Source organism: Apaloderma vittatum, unplaced genomic scaffold (assembly GCF_000703405.1).
Source record: "Apaloderma vittatum isolate BGI_N311 unplaced genomic scaffold, ASM70340v1 scaffold8301, whole genome shotgun sequence".
Lineage (NCBI taxonomy): Eukaryota > Metazoa > Chordata > Aves > Trogoniformes > Trogonidae > Apaloderma > Apaloderma vittatum.
Genome location: NW_009698459.1, coordinates 7,790 through 18,538, shown reverse-complemented (window position 1 = coordinate 18,538; position 10,749 = coordinate 7,790). Strand labels below are relative to the sequence as shown.

Below are 10,749 nucleotides of genomic sequence, written 5' to 3'. Positions count from 1 at the left end.
TGCTGCTCTCCAGCAGGTCAGTTCCCAACCTATACTGGCACATGGGGCTGTTCTTTTCTGAGTGCAAGACTCAACACTTGCCCTTGTTTTATTTCATAAAATTTCTTGCCACCCGATTCTCCAGCCTGTCTAGGTCTCTCTGAATGGCAGCACAGCCTTCTGGTGTGTCAGGCGCTCCTCCCAGTTTTGTGTCATCAGCAAACTTGCTGACAGTGCACCCTGTTCTCTCATCCAGGTCGTTGATGAATATATTGAATAGGCCATGGGATAACTGGGAGAGGAAGGGATCCTGGGAGGTGTCTTGCCCAAACCCCCTGCTCAGAGCGGCATCTGCTGCATGGGCAGGCCCTGAGGATGCTCAGGGCTTGGCCCAGGTGTCTGGAAAACCTCCAAGGATGGAGCCTGCATGGCCTCACCCTGCCCCCTGCTCTCTCTCCTTTTCCTCACTGGGGAAAAAAGTTTTGTGCTCGTGTCCCTGCCCCAGGCTGGAGGTGCCACTCGTCTCAGGCAGCCGCTGAATTCCCTGTCATGCAGGGCCCTGTGGGCCTTTGAAGTAGGTAACACACCCCAAAGCCCCGAGCAGCGGCACTCACTCCACGGGAGCTGGTGCGGGTATCCGCAGGGCAATGCATGTGCGTAGGTGTGGCATGCCAGGGTGGGGATGATAGGCCTCCTCCTGGAACACATGTGCAATCAGGGCCGGTTAGCTCAGTTGGTTAGAGCGTGGTGCTAATAACGCCAAGGTCGCGGGTTCGATCCCCGTACGGGCCAATGCTTTTATCAGTTCCAAGTCAGAAACTGCAGCGGAGAAGTCAAGTTATCAAAAAGGCGAGAGAAAATATGTAGGTAAAAAATGTGTACCTCAGCAGAATCTTAAGTCCTTCCGTGGGACATCATCAAATACTAAGAATATTTTGCCTCAGAACATCTTCTCATCTTGTGCTACTGCTAATTAGCTCTGGGCCCGGAGAAAGCCTGCAGGATTTCGGATGGTCCTCAACTTTCCCAGCAGAATCACAGGTAACTAAAATTTCATACAGGTCTTTAGCTCATGACGTTAGTACAGCACTTTGATAGCTCTCTAACGTCAGTATGTCATTGGCCGGAACTAGTGGTGCTGAAGTGAGTGGGTTTTATTTCTCCCGTTTTGGTATTTTGGGGTGGATTTTTTTGTTATTGTGGTTTTGTTTGTTGTTGTTGTTTTTCTTTGAAGTAGGAGAACTAGCAGACCTCCCGACAGCCTGATTTTTTTTCTTTCAGAGTGTTCTGAACTGTATAGAACACATCCAGACTCGACAGACACACTGCAATCTGAGTATTTATGTACTACTTATTTGAGAAGAAAATCTAGTCTGAACTGAGTTGGTCTGATAGAGTAGTATGCCTGCAAGAGTGGCTGAGATGGCACAAGTGGCCTGTACAAGGGCGTTTTGTCTAAAAGCAGTTTCTTTTAGAAGCTCAAGACAGATATTATTTTCTTCATGTCTGCCTCTGAACTGAAATGGGATTTCTGCAGATATTTTCCTTGTAGAAACCAGTGGTTTCATTATTGGGGCTGCATATCTACAGGCCACAGCTTCTTTGGGAAAGTGTCTTGAGTTAACAGCATTTTATTGATTTCTTTCACAAATTTACTAACATGTTCCTTCACTTTCCAGGCCTGTTCCTTAAGGCTTTTTTCCCACTGCAGTGTTTGATTCAAAATAAGTGGCAATAATAAAAAAAAAAAAAAAAAGAAGAAAAGCAGGTGATGCTCATGTCAAAGTCAGAGTTTTGACATTGCATCTTCCCCACTGTGTGGCCAAAGTACAACAAGGGCACATGAGAAGTGTCATTCCAAAGTCACAATGCAATTTTTAAATCACACAGATGAATATTCATGTTATCTAGCATCCAAACTGCTGCCACAACTCTATCAGATGTCAAGGGAGAGTAATGCAGTGCTGGTTTGATGACCTTCTGTCTTGCTCCTCTACTCAATGATCTTTCTCAATTCTCTTGGGTCCAGTTATATTGGTCAGGACTTGACTGCATGTAATGACATCTATTTTAAATGAAATGAAAGGAGAAATAGCATGGTGTTTTATTTCAGAAGAAAAATCTGGGAATAATATTGTTTTGTTTTATGCTTCCCACATCAGGAATCAGAATTTTATTGCAGCTATGTTTTCGTGTAGCAAAGTCCTTGCTATAAACCAAGGTGATGCAATGGTTCCTTGGCCATTGGCTTGAATTGCTTATATTCAGTGTGGTATTCTTTGGTGGATGGGATTGTATGGCTGTATTTTTTTCCCCTAAATTTAATTTCAGCAGATGGTTGTCAGATTGTGAGGGTCAGACATTGTCCCTAGGAGAGTCATTCCAGAGTCCATTCTTCAACCTCAAAACTAGTTGGAGAATAAAAGAAGATATTAAACAAACAAACCCATATAGTGGAATAATGCTCTCACGAGGATGGCAGAGGAATTTCCATTCTGAACGGTCTGCAGTAGCAGATGTTGGGGCATATTCTGGGGTTACTGTTCAGTGTTTCATTTCATCTGTAATCAGATTGCATAACAGTGAGACCAGAGCAGGTATTGGTTGTGGTGTGCTTCAAGTGTGGTGTGAAGCACAGGTCTTCTGCCCACAGCAGACAATGATGGGGTGGATGAATCTTTCTTATTTCCTGTGACAATACTAAAAGTTGGCAGCTGAGGAGGAACCTTCTAACCAGTCTAGGCACACCTCTTCTTTCTGTTACTGATAGCGAATATCTGCATTTTAAAGTTACACAGACCAAATAATCTAGTTAGTTGTTCACTGGAACAACTGCTTTTTTTTTTTTTTAGTACTACTAGGAGGGATCTTAAATTCAAATAGTTGAAGCTAGCTAGAAAGTGGGTTCACACTGCATTCATTTTGGTAGATGTATATTCATTCACTCAGTAATGTTCTGAAGCACTTTCTTTTCTGGCCACGTCAGGAGTTAATTTTATAATTTCTTACATTGTGTTTATTACCAGAGCATCTAAATGTCTTGCCATCAAGGTGCTATATTCATTCAGTTTTCCACTAGGGGTCTTAATGATGGTGAAAATCTGAGTGGCAAGTATTCATCTTGTGTATTAACAGAACAATGAAAAGATAAAATCCAGAAACATCATTATTTAAATCAAAGGCAGGATGCAGTGGAAGGGATTTTTCTTTCGATTAATTTTTGTGTAACTAAGTGTAAGTATTAATGCTATTATCACAGGTGAAGCGTAGCCTTTGCTTAAAACTGGTGAGTGTAGTGTTTACCTTCCACACTCTAGAAAAAGTGGCAGCTCCGTCAAGAACCCTCAGTCTGTTACCACCCCAAACAAAGATTTTCATTTAATGTTGTTTTGTGTGGAGATGCAGGTGGGAGGGGGGTGAGGAAATGTCATAGAAACAGGCCCAGGAAGGAGCCACTAGCCAAGAATGTGGCTGAATGGGCACGGGCAGAATCCAGGATCTGGCTAAAAGGAGCTGGGAGCTGTAAGCAAAAGCCCAACAACCAGCCCCCTGTTCGGATCCTCTAGTGTCTCAGAAACGGCTTATTCAGGAAAGGGAACTGCATGAGAGGGGTGCTGGCTTCCAGGGTTTTTTTCTTCTCAACTGAAATAACAAGGACGCTGATGTTTTTCATCTTGTGGTTCACATCAGAACAGGGTAACTATACTTGCTGCTGAAGCTAGAGAAATATATTATTCAGATTGTACGGTCTTAGAAAGCAATTGCTGAAATAATGTATAAGCAAATCTGAGTAATGTCTTGAAGCCCAAGGAAGTGTAAGGACTTGAGCAGGAATCAAATCTTTGCTCTTGAAATACTGTGTAGAAGGATTAAGTAAGTTTGTAAACAAAATATTTGGCAATTTCTCCTGCAGTTTTGAGGTAATGCCTGCCTGTTGAGTTACTAAATTTAAATAGCCAGACAGTCCTTTTTTAATTGTGTAAGAATTCACCAGTAACGCCTGTAGTACAACAGGGTGGTGTGGACGTCACATAATTCTCATTTCAACATATACCATACAGAATCAGGCAGAAAATAAGTGTGAAAATATCTGCCTCCTAGTGTGTATTTGTGCCTATTTTACAAAGAGTAAATAAAGTTTTATTAGACTAGCAGGATTAACTATAGTTATACTCTAGTTCTGCATAAGGCTTCTTCCTTCCTGAGGAGGTACAACAAGTGTTCAGTTTAATTAGTATCTAGTCACTGTCTCACAGGGGAAAGTAAGGTAGCGATAATATAACCTTTGGCAGTAGTGCCTCAAACCTTGAGAGGAAGTGTGTTGAACTCTGGGTGTGAATTTTCTTATTTTTTGGGATGAAGAGAAGTAGAGTTTTAAAGACAATATGAATGTCATAGAATGCTTTGAGTTGGAAGGGACCTTAAAGATCATCTAGTTCCTATCTCTGCCATGGGCAGGGACACCTCCCTTTAGACCAGGTTGCTCAAAGCCCCATCCAGCCTGACCTTGAACGCTGCCGGGGAAGGGGCATAATATATTATGCTGTGTTATTATGCTATGTCATTAATTAGTCGGTTAAGGAACAGCAAAGGGAAATGTGGATAGCCTGGAATTTGGTACCCTCAGAATTGTGTGGAAAAAATGTTGTGCTGCTCCAGAGCTGGACAGCAAATAACAGGTCCCTAGTATATGGTTGGACCAAGGCTGATTGCGCCTTCTCATGTTCCTGAATGGACCGTATAGTTTTAAACTTTAAGGCTTATCTGGGTCACAGCTGGCTAATATCCATCAGACAAATAATCTGCTTTTCTCTTAAATGATTAAAATGATACATGGGGAAGCAGACTGAAGCATCCTGTGATGTAGCTTCCTAATGCTTTCAGGGGGAGAAGTTCTGTCTCGTTCTAGGCTCAAACCTAGACTAGAGCGGGGAAGACAAAGTTGAAGATAAAACCCGTGGCCCTGACATCAATTTTCTGGTGGTCAAAAGCAGCTAGTACTCCCTTCTTTGTATGCACTGCCTGTTAAAGCAATCTTGAAAGCATAGAGCAAGACTGACAAAGCAGGACATCACATCTCCCATACGTCACTCTGCGAACTTGACAAACCCCCGTGGCAGACCACACAAAAAGCAACTCTGGCACTGAGCTAGAGGGTTGCAACTCATGCTGTCGAGACATGGGACAACTGTCAAGGTGGGTTAGTTTTAAGAAATGAGCATTTGACATTGTACCCTTGAAACACCGCTTACCAAAATGCTTTCAGCTCCAGTGTCTATCAGTTGGACTGTATTGCTAAGAAGTGGTTCAGGCTGCAAAGCACAGCAGAAGTTTTGCCGAGGGTCCAGAATTAGACATAAAAAGGACTTTTTAGTTTCTGTGGCTTTCCTCCTCAGTCAGACGGGATTCAAATATCTGTTCAGTCCAAAGTCATAGATAGGTGTAAATTTCATGTCTTTCCAGTCATGCTTGAAAGCAACTTTTTTTTTTTTTTCTCCCTACTGCCAGAGTGGGTTTTGCATCTTTTTGTGTTGGCTTTGGGGAAAATTCCTCTGAAGGTCAGGGAATGGGACAAGTTCTATGAGAAAGCTAAAGAAAATGTGGTTCAAAGAACAATTAATTTGATGCATAGAATAAAGACACAGATAATTGTCACATGTCCAATGAAATTTCACTAGCTTGTTAAGATAATATCACTCACAGTAAGAATAGCTTTTTCGTGGTGAACTCTTTGTTCCTGAATTATTAAAAATGTTTTTTAAAGAGAAAAATCTTCCTGCATCCTACTCAAATATGACTTTCTGGATCTACCCTTATATAGAAAAATGGAAAAACTGAATAAATGCAAAAGAAACATGTTCAATATTTTGCCACAAAGTATTTCTTTTCAGCAAAACCAAAGCAGCATGGGTTCAGTATCTAAGAATTAAAGGATAAATCATTTGGTCCTAAAGGTTTTCAATTCTGCTTTTGAATCCATGACTGGGCCTTCTATTCTTTACATCTCTTTCCCCACCTGTAAAAGCAGGACAAATGTTTATTCTCTTCCTGTTCGGTCCCCATGTGTTGCCTGATCTAGTCGAGAGGGGGCGTCCCTGGCGGGAGGGAGGCTGGATTAAAATGATCTCTGAGGTCCCTTCCAGCTTAGGCCATTCTATGATTCTATGATTCTTGACAATCCACAGAAGTAATGCAAAATCTCTCTACAAAAAGAAGTACTTACCTTCCTATACCCTAGTTGTATAACAACAAACTGTTGGTCTCATCTGCACACCTTCTAGTGGTGGATAAACACTTGCAAAGAAAAGTAGCTGGTCTGGTGATGAGTTAAAAAAATAAACAAAAATTAGCCATTAGAATCTGTTTAAACTATGAATTTATTTCTATGAGACAGGAAGCATGCTGAGACTTCCCTATGGTGATACAACTTTTTCAAGTGCTAATTTCTGCCTAATATTGGTTTTAATGAAGAAATTTCGTTTTCTCCTTTCATGTGTATATATGCTTTTCTCCAGCTTTGTTCTCTAAGAGATAGATTTGCACTAACTCTTCCAGCAATGTAAAGGGCAAATTTTCTTTTAAGCAGCTGAGGCTCTAAGCAACTGATGTTGAGGCAGCAGATAGAAAACACAATTTTCTTGCATATTTTGGTGGATACACTGACCAGGATCTTCCTTCAAGAGCACTTATGAAAGTATTTACTTTTTAAGGAATGAATCTGAGGTACTGTAACTCTGCCACGTTATGGGCTACAAGGATAAGAAAAATTCCACTGCCTGCGTATACTTTCTCATCTTATTTTGTCTCCTTTTAGATAGCTAATCTGGGAATAAGCTGCTGATGGCAAGCTGACTGGTTTGAAGCTTCATTTTTCAATGAGGAAAGAGCAATTCTGTAGAGCTTAGTAACTATAGAACCTGAACTGATCATTCTCTTCAGCTGTTGGATTATGTTTTTAGCTCACATGATGCCTTCTTTTCTCTCCTGCCACCCTGTTAATATCATTTGGTCCTAAAGAACAAAGTTATATTTTTATGTGAATTTCCAATGCAAATTATTCTCCAGTTACTTCTTGTCTTATCTGTCAATTTTGCTAGTGCTAGATGCTGGGCAGAAGCTTGTTTGCTCTTTGACAGAGGTCATGACTCTGCAAGAAAAACCCCACAAATTCTTTTTTTTTGGAAGTTCAGTGAGGCTTACAAAAGTACAGGGATGAGCTTTGTAGAATGAGAATATGTCTCTCTTCTAGGCCAGTTTTGTTTTATGACTACAATTTTACTTTAATTTTCTCCTCCACAATCAAAGGCAAAACTGATTGTATTTGGGCCATTGCCTGCCATTTTGTAGGAAATTTCAGGGAAAAGTAATTATTATAATGATTAATAAGGGAGGGAAGGTCAATAGAGGGTGGTGGGAGCCCAGAATAGAATCGGGTATTCTTATGGTTCTTTTCACTCACTGCATTTAAAACTCTTCCTGTACGCCAGCACTCAGATGAGTTGAAAGCATAATGGAAAAATATTTTCTTTCTCCCTAGCTACTGACTGGGGCTCGGGGGCAGAGGGGTTGCAGTAGCATCTTAAGGGTATGGTTCAGAGAAGTTCTGTCTGGCCAGGTTAATTATCCAGGAGCCTTAGGGACTTTTCTTTCTCCCTTGCAATGTGTGATGGTCTCCTGCACTTGAGCTGTACCAAAAGAGCCATTGAAATACCAAGAGATCAGAAATGTATAAACCCAGGCAGGCTGCAGAGGAAGAGGGAAGGCTTATAATTCCACCAAGACAAAACTGCTCAGACTCTCAGAAACTTCTAATGTCATTAGGTTTCTGTAAGTAAGTGAGATTCCAGTCTCTTTACCTAGTTCAGTTTGCTTCTGACTCTTCTGGCGAGACAGTCCTGCCTAAGATTTCACACTCCAAATTCCCTTGAAGCCAAAAATGCCAGCAAGTAACATCTTGACACTTAAAAAAGTCAAAATAAATGTATTTCAGTCAGCGGAAATACACTCCCTTTGCCAATAGGTATTTGTTATGTTTTTCCTTCTGTTAACTTTTGATATTTGGGATTTTTCCTGTTCTAAGTCGTAGCAAGTTGTTGGTCTTAAAGGGTATCACACATAAACCTCAAATTTGGGTCAGATCAATCTGTTTTGACTTGGACTCTTAATAGATAAACTGAAATATGTAGTGAAAAGTCACTCTGTTCAAATTTCTAAACTGTTGAGATGCTTGGGTGTAGTTCCCAAATATGTGATGGAGTTTTTATTTACGTTGGAGGTATTTCAATGAACATGCGTTTTCAAAACCATATTTCTTGATTAATTTCTCATTGGTTATATCACAGTATGTAGTGTTTGAATGAAAGGACTTTTAGTGGTATTTACAAAAATTGTTAGATGCCTAAATATTACAAGATTTTTTGGTCATATCTTAGTGTCAGTGGGAACAGCCCTGCTGTGCAGCAAGATATGTTTTTCATCACCTCTAGAGTAACTTTCATTCTTTCTCAGAACTATTGACTTGCAGTCTAATCACTTCAGAATAGTCTTTAACTGCACTTGAGTTATCTGCACCTTTTGCAATTGCTTAGTCTTATCCAATTTTTGACAGATCTAGTATCACCTTAAACAATTATCTTATCTTTTTAAGGTTTTTAAATACTTTGTCTCCTGTAGCTTGCATTAATGTTCTTTTTCAGTCTGAAACACGGGAATCGTCAAATGGTACTTGTCCTCTCTATTTCCTGTTGCTTCAGTATATGTATAATGTCTCTTTCAGCATGTGTGCTATCACTGATACACTTACTGACATATGCCTTGAATTTCTCAACCTTACACAAGTGTACTTAGGTGTACATATTTGACAGCTGAAATCGTGCTCTGATCACCATTGATCTCTCCAGCCTATTAGACAGCTCTGCTAGATTCTACTTCTAATTTGTACATCCTTTCCTGACGTTGACATCTAGGTCAGTGGTGTCAAACTTCATTTGGTGACTTTACATAGGCACCGGCGGCCATGAGATACAGTACTGTTGAAGAATACACTTAGCATTCCACATTAAAAAAAGTTCAGCATATCTGTCATAGTGGGAGAAAATTACTGTTGTTTTCCCTTAGAATTACTGTACATAACTAGATATGACATTAAAACTATTTGTCTAGCTATTCAATTTTAATCTCTAGACAGATTAGTTCCCTGTAATGGTACACTTCTGGGCTCCTAGTGCAAGCAGAAACAGTCTCCTGGAGTTTCAGAGGAAAAAATGATTTAGATTCATAATAGATTGGCCTAAGCTGGAAGGGACCTTAGAGATCATTTTAATCCAGCCTCCCTGCCACCAGGGATGTCATCTCTGGACTAGATCGGGCAACACATGGAGACCAAATGGGAATCCAATCCACGACCTTAGCATTGTTAGCGCTACGCTCTACTGACTGAGCTAACACCATGGTACTGTACAGGCACTCCTTACCATGACTTTAACTAGAACTGCATGTGAGTTAGAGAAGCCTCTAGTTCTAGTTAGAGGTTGGACTATGTAAGTGAGCAGTAGTGGTTTATATTTATCATTTCTCCACTTGTATTGAATATCTATGGTACATTGTGCCACCTTATCTTCTCTCTGAAACGTGAATCTTCAGCCTAGGGTTGTCCTCTCTAGTTACATTTGCTGTCCTACATGTATGGTGCGTCTTCCAACACATGTACTACTACTACAATGTACTAAGTTGCATGTTAAGAGTCCAATACCTGTTCTGTGACTATCTTTGTTTCATTGCCCCTTTAAAAAGGCAGCTATGTGTATATTTAATTATATTTTGTACCGTGATATTTCTACTTTTCCTTTTTTGCTTCTCTATCTAAATCAGTCTGGGCTCCTAGGATTTAATTTTTTTTAATGAATTCTTACCTAAGAACTTTGCCCACCTGTTGCTGGGCCCTATCAACTCACTCCTTAAACCTAGGCTTCCCTCAAGTGTGCACCTAGAATCCTTTACCGTGGAAGAGACTTTGATTTGCAAAGATGAATACTTATTTGAATGCCAAAATGTTAACTTTGAATTCCTGGTATTAAACGTATAAACTCTGACATTGATTCTGTCCAGGTACGCAGGCTTTGTAGATGTTTCTTATGTGTAGATCAACAATTTTCTTTCCTATCTTCTTTTCTATCATGTTGAAGTGTGTTGCAATTGTTCTATTTCGTTGACGTATACCCCATACTTAGGGCAGATTCAATCCTGAGGGACTCTGAAGTGGAAAGTCATGTACTATCAGCCTCCCAAAGGAGATGCTAGATGCTGTATGTTTTGTCCATGGCTGGTTTGCAGTACTTTCCACCTGACATCAGTTCTGAAAGCCTTTATACTAGAAATAGCAGAGAGATAATTTTTTTCTATTTATAACATCTGAGGAGAGGGGAAAAACATTTACATCTCTGAGATTTTTTAGAAAATTCTCATACACTGGAGGTGCAGTTCAAATGATAATGTTGCCTATATATTCTAACACAAAGTTAAAAAAAGAATGAGATAACTTTCTTCCAGAGTGGATTTTTTTCCCCAAAGCAAGAGAGTAACTGCTACAGAAAAGTGAATACATAACATTCATCTTTCTTACATATGTAATTTTTCAAGGAACAGAATATTAATGGGACATCAGAAGATTCCTGTTTAGGAGGGGAGGGAAGGGGGAACAAGTTCTGAGAAATTCTGTTTCTCTGTTGAATGTCAGTGCAATTCCACATTACAATTCAGCACACACCATTC

At 40.2% G+C, this 10,749-nt stretch overlaps 1 non-coding gene across 1 annotated transcript; it reads left to right on the top strand.

Annotated features, from left to right (window-relative positions):
- The first annotated feature begins 697 nt into the window (after positions 1 to 697).
- Positions 698 to 771, top strand: TRNAI-AAU. The gene has a single exon. It is a non-coding gene; the product is annotated as a tRNA-Ile (tRNA).
- Positions 772 to 10,749: the final 9,978 nt, after the last annotated feature.